The sequence below is a fragment of the Microtus ochrogaster genome, unplaced genomic scaffold (assembly GCF_000317375.1).
Source record: "Microtus ochrogaster isolate Prairie Vole_2 unplaced genomic scaffold, MicOch1.0 UNK165, whole genome shotgun sequence".
Lineage (NCBI taxonomy): Eukaryota > Metazoa > Chordata > Mammalia > Rodentia > Cricetidae > Microtus > Microtus ochrogaster.
The window spans coordinates 131,371-137,996 of record NW_004949263.1 but is presented as its reverse complement, the minus strand read 5'-3'; positions in this window follow the sequence as shown (position 1 = coordinate 137,996).

Below are 6,626 nucleotides of genomic sequence, written 5' to 3'. Positions count from 1 at the left end.
TCGAGACCAGCCTGGTCTACAAGAGCTAGTTCCAGGACAGGCTCCAAAACCATAGAGAAACCCTGTCTCGAAAAACCAAAAAAAAAAAAAAAAAGAATATACGTTTCAAAGCATAACTAAGTTATCTAAACGCAGAGATTGCCTGTGCCGTGGATGAGTCCAGATAACAGGAGTCCAGGCAGGAATCAGTCCAAGAATTAAGGCCAGGAGACAAAATTGTAGTGTAGTGAGAGGAAGCAAAGTACATGGAGAAGAATCAGAAGTGACCGGCAACTTGCACAGGGTTGGAATTCCGGACAGTGCCCCTCTTTTGTTACAGGGCTGTTTTCTTCTGGTACCAGTTTATAGGATGGCTTTGCCAGTCCTGCTGGAATCCAGAGGAAGCATATGTGAGGAAGCGTAGTGTAGAGCCTCAGCTCCAGGTGAGGAAGGAAATGAGAGCCAAATGTTAGCAGTCCTTGAGGGAATTTAGTTAAAACCTTAGTTTGGATAAAATTTGTTTTTTTTTCTTTGTTTTGTTTTTTGGGCTTTTGTTTGTTTCTTGGATTTTTGTTTGTTTGTTTTTGTTGTTTTGAAGCAGAGTTTTGTTGTTGTTGTTGTTGTTTTTGTTTTTTATAAACCTGGCTGTCCTGGAACTCACTATGTATACCAGGCTGCCCCTGTCTCCTGAGTACTGGGATTAAAAGTATTGTGCCACCACCACCTGGCTATTTTTAACTAAAGTGTAGCTGAGTCTGCTGGCACACACCTTTAAGACCAGCACTGAAGCAGGAGAGGCAGGTGGATCTCTGAGTTCAAGGCCAGTCTGGTCTACAGAGTGAGTTTCAGAACAGCTAGGGCTGTATAGAGAAACCCTGTCGCAAAACAATGACAGCAAAATTAAATGCAACTTGCTCCTGGGAAGTTACCCTAATCCCTCTCTTTTTTTTATGTATTTAAGTAATAAATGAATTTTTTCAATTATGATTTGTCCTTGGTAGTTAAAGGGTAGTGAAAGAAGTGAATCACGTGTGCTGAAGTCCTTGTTATAGAGAAAGGAGTCAGTGTCTCCAAACAGCCCAGGACACTCATGTGTGAGTTGTAGCAAAAATAAAGCCTGAAACGGCATCAATAGAAACATAAAGAAGTTTCAAATGCCCAAAGGAGATTTAATTTTGAGGCTGTGTCTGGTCATTTTAATTGTTTTTGTAAAACTTTAGTGGCTGGTCAGTTCTTACAGTGGTTACTAAGCGTAGGTTGATCTCTGAGAACTACTAATTTGAGTAGAGGTTTAACACTCCCATGTGAGATTTTGAGTCTAACATTGTGTGTAGCATCCTCAAAGTGTCTTCTTTCACATTCCTTCAGCCACTACTAACCCTCACACCCTATAAAACCCATCTTTTCCTTTCCATTTTGGAAACATCCAGTCAGCTTACCTGGTTTCACAAAGTGCATAAATTTTTTTTTTTAACCTTTCTTTTATCTGGACATATCCATTCATACCTAAATCCTTCTTTACTAGAATCTTTCCATCTTTCTATCCACTTAAACTTTGAAAGACTTACTGTTTTCCCTTCTTAATACCATGAGGCATAGGTGCTTAATTTTGAGATTAGTCACTGAAAGACAAGTCCTCCCTCCTTTAAAAATCAGTAGAGCATAAAAAAATAATAAATAAAAGTCATTTTTTAAAAGTCAGCAGCAACCTATAATCTCACCTTTAATTTCAGCACCCAACAGGGAAAGACAAGTGAATATCTGAGTTCAAGGTCAGCCTGGTCTGCAAAGCCAGTTCCAGTTCAGCCAGTGCAATAAAGAGAAACCTTGTCTCAAAAATACAAAACAGTAACAACAAAAAAGAGGAGAAGGAAGAAAAAAAAAAAGAAAGTCAGTAGCAATTGTATGGTAATTGAGTTTGTTTGTCCCCACCATAGCTTCTTTGTGAGCTTTCCAGTCTCAGGAGGAAGACTGTTAGGAGAAAAGGCAAGGCCTGATTGTTTCATAAACATGAGACACCTAATCAGGATTTGTCTTTTTAAAAGTCAGTAAAAGAAACAGGATGGAAGCAATCTCTTTACTGTCTGTCATTTTGTAGCTTGTGGCAGAACATTTAAGAAGTTTGTAAAGGGGGCTGGAGGTATGGCTCAGAGGTTAAGAACACTGACTACTCTTTTTTTTTAATTAATTTATTTATGTATTATGTATGCAATGTTCTGTCTCTATGTATATCTGCAGGCCAGAAGAGGGCACCAGACCTCATTAGAGATGGTTGTGAGCCACCATGTGGTTGCTGGGAATTGAACTCAGGACCTCTGTAAGAGCAAGCAATGCTCTTAACCGCTGAGCCATCTCTCCAGCCTCCCTGACTACTCTTTCAAAGGTCCTGAGTTCAATTCCCAGCAACCACATGGTGGCTCACAACCTCTTCTGGTGTACAAGCACACACCCAGGCAAAACACTGTATACATAATAAATAAATTTTAAAGTTTGTAAAGGTCTTGACAAGTGTTTGTTAATGGAAAAATATTCTGAATATGTCTTAAGATAGGGGATATTTATTTATTTATTTATTTGCTTATTTATTTACTTTAAGTCCTTGTGGCAGAGTCTGGGCCTGCTGGGAGGCTCCTTTGATTGTCTATTAACCAGCTAAGGGATGGCAGGTAACTGAGCCTCTGGTTTGAAATTTTCTTGTTTAAGAGACCCAGGTAATTAAACTTTCCTTGACAGCTCTCAGATTTGTATCATCAAGTAATCTGTCCCACTTTGCATCCAAAGCCAGAATGTTTTTAAGGTGAAAGGAGACTTTTTGCTGAGGATGGAATTGCCAGGCATCCTCAGTTGAGAAGCTTTTGCTTTAGCAGCGGGTGGCAGGGCTGCTGAACTGTCTGATGAAGATGTGGCCTGGACAAGGAGTTATGCATTCATGGTGTGCCCAGAGATGAAAGTCTACAAGCTTGTTTCTTTTCTCTTTTCTTTTCTTTTTTTCTTTTTTTGGTTTTCGAGACAGGGTTCTTCTGTGTAGCTTGGTGCCTGTCCTTAGCTCTTGGCTCTTGTAGACCAGGCTGGCCTCGAACTCACAGAGATCTAACTGCCTTTGCCTCCCGAGTGCTGGAATTAAAGGCATGCGCCACCACCACCCGGCATACAAGCTTGTTTCAATGATGTCTTATTTCCAACTGGTTTAGGTAAAGTGCTTAATAATCCTGCATGCTGATGAGATATAGGAGACAAAGAATTCTGCATGGTGATAGAGAAGGCAAATGGAAAACTGTACCCTTTCCTTGTGACAGAAGTTGAAGTAAAAACCAAACTGGACGTGATGAAGAGATTCCCACTCACCTTTCTGTGGTGGTTTGAATAAGAATGGACCCACAGGCTCATATATTTGAATGCGTAGTCATCAGAAGTTGGTACTACTTGGAAGAGATTTGGAGGTGTGGCCTTGCTGGAGAAAATGCATCACTGAGGGTGGATTTTGAGGTTTCAAAAGGTCAAGCCAGGCCCAGAATCTTTCTCTGTTGCTACCTTCGGATTCCTATGTAGAACTCTCAGCTGCTCTCCAGCATCATGTCAGTCTGTGTGCTACCATGCTCCCACGATGACAGTAATGGACCAAACTTCTGAAACTGTAAGCCAGTCCTAAATAAGCATTTTCTTTTATAAGAGTTGCAGTGGTCATAGTGTCTCCTTACAGCAATAGAACACTGACAATACAGGGGTGTAGACTTCTTTGTTTCTGAGCTGGCAGAAGATAATGTACAAGGGGCAGCAGTGAGTTCTTAGAGGAGGGTCCATGTAACGGACCATGGTAAAAAACAGATGGAAAAGATCCAGAATGTGAGACACCATATGATGACAGCATCCGTGGAGTGTGTTATGTGAGGTAGCATCTGTGACATCAAAAAAGACTTTTAGTACTGTTACAATTCTTACTGAGATTGCAGTTAAGAAAACAGTTTGGGAAATTTTGCCCTCATTAGAAGAAGAGAATGGGCAAGGGAATCATTTTAAAAATAGCAGGTTTTGTCATAGGTGATGATTTTACCATCATCCATTACCTTAAAGCCATTGGTTTGGTGAAAGAGAATTTGACATTTCTCTTTGACCAGCATAAATTCAGAGCTGGACATTGGATCTCCTCCATTACAACTTTGTGGGAAACGCTGAGACAAAGTTAATAAGGAAAATCTTTTAACATCATGGTTAGTGTTAGTTTTGTTTAGTAAGGTGAAATGTAATAGAACAGCTGGCTGGACCATGTACTGTAGTTCTGTAGAAGGATAAGGTAACTGTGTAGCCAGCTGTTTTTGCATCAGAAGGAGAAAGATGTGTACTTCTAAGTCCTGCTGAAGAGGGGGTCCTCTGGTCAGTTAGCTGACAGAGAGGTCTACCTTGATTGGACCATGCTATTGACGCATGAATTCCTAGAGAGACTTTTGAAACACAGAGGGCTGTAAGCAGATTGTCTTGGTTAGATTACCATTGCTGTGATAAAGCACTAGGCCAAAAGCAAATTGGATAGAAAAGGGTTTCTTTGGCTTACACTTCCATATCGCTGTTCATCATTGAAGGAAGTCAGGACAGGAACTCGGACAAGGCTGGAACCTGGAGGTAGGAGCTGATGTAGAGGCCACACAGGAAAGCTACTTATTGACTTACTCCCGTGGCTTGCTCAACCTGCTGTCTTATAGAGCCCAGGACTGGTCCAGGGCTGCACCTCTTTCACTAATCACTAGTTAAGAAAATGCCCTAGAGGCTTGCCTACATTACAGTCTTATAGAGCACTTTTTAAATTGAAGGTCCTTCCTGTCTAATGACTTTAGTTGGTGTCAAGCTGACGAAAGCTATCCAGCACAGGGATGATCTGGTCAGAGTAAATCAGAGGTTGCTGAGGCGGGTGGAGGTAAGGGGAGGAGAAGAGAGAAGTGAGTATAGAGTTGATTGTGGTGGCGGTGACTAGTCCCACTGCCAAAGAGAACTGGCAGAAGCAGCAGGGAGCTACGGAGCATCGAAGGGAGGGAGCAGCAGAAAATATAGGACTAGTGTAAAGAATTGTATCTAGCCTGGGTGAAAGGAATGCGGGTCCCTTGCTGCTGGAGTTTCTCCCCAGCATGTAAAAGACCCTTTTGCAGGTATATCAGGAACAAAAGGAGTTGTGGGGTGGGAGCTATTGGGAGAACTTAGGTGGAACATTTTGTTTGGGTATAGGGGAAGTTCAGTAAGTAAACGTAAGTATGAGGATACTAAGGAAGAAAGAAGTGATGAAGGGGAGGAACCAGAGCATCAGGGAACTGGAAGCTCGTACATAGGAGGTTTGTGGCTGAGTATTTTCTTGTCCCTGTGTTTTTGGGCCACATCTTTGACAAGTTAGTTTATTTGGTGTGGAAGCAGCATTGTTCCTGGAGGAGTACCAGGTCCCATCATTAGCAGGTTAGAGCTAGTCTTAGAGTAGCAGGAGTCAGTCGAGGTGGTCCTGAAGGATGTTAAGCTGATCCAAAATTTCGCTAAGGTTTTTTGAGCACTAGTGAGACAGAGAGGTTAACTGATGCAAAGAAGGCTCCAGTCCAGCTGTTTTGAGTCCTGAAAACAATGCAAGAGAAGGGATGAGTTCAATGGCCCATGGCCTGTTAGTCCCCCTTCCAGAGGTCAGCCAAACTGCTTTCAGGGATTTGAGGGGGCTCCAGTCTCTCCTTAATAGTTTTAAGCTGACAAAATGTAGGAGGGGCAACAGTGTGCTTCAGAGGAGGGTCCATCTAATGGGATACAATGAAACTTAACAGATGGCAAAATTCCAGAATGTAAGTCAGGAAGTAATAACTGTACAACCTTGTGGGGAACATTAAGTGACAAAATTAATGAGGTAAATTCTACACGAAAATTTACATGAGTTAATAAAGTCTATTGATAAAGTTAAAATAAGGTTAAATGATATTGTACAACTGGCTTCTCTAATCAGGAACATTGGTGGTTGGGGCACAGGATGCTATTCTTACAAAACTGTGAGAAGTGCTTTTCTAGAATAAAATATTGTTACCAGGAAGAGAATCATTAGTGAGAGATAGTTGTTCAAATAATGCCTTATATGGTTGAGTAATGTCTGGGTTTTCTGTCCTGCCTGGTTTCCACAGTCGTTAAGTCCCAAAGAAATCACACAGAGGTCACATAAACTGGCCCACTAGCTCAGGCTTCTTATTAACTCTTATAACTTATATAGCCCATTATTCTAGTCTATGCTAGCCACATGGCTCGGCTTTTCAGTGGGGCAGTCACATCTTGCTTCTGTGGTGGGTTTACAGCTGCAGAAAGAGCTTCCTCCTTCCCAGAATTCTCCTGTTCTCATTGACTTGACTCTACTTCCTGTCTGGTTGTCCCACCTATACTTTCTGCCTGGCTACTGGCTAATCAGTGTTTATTTAAAATATAATTGACAGAATGCAGAGCATTCTTCCACACCAGTTGAGTAATGTCTGAGGGCTCTTAAAGAAACATATAACCAGGATTGATCATATTAATCCTGGTCATACTTTCCTTCTACGTGTTTAAGACCATGTAGGTGGGGCTGGAGAGATGGCTCAGCGGTTAAGAGCATTGCCTGCTCTTCCAAAGGTCCTGAGTTCAATTCCCAGCAACCACATGGTGGC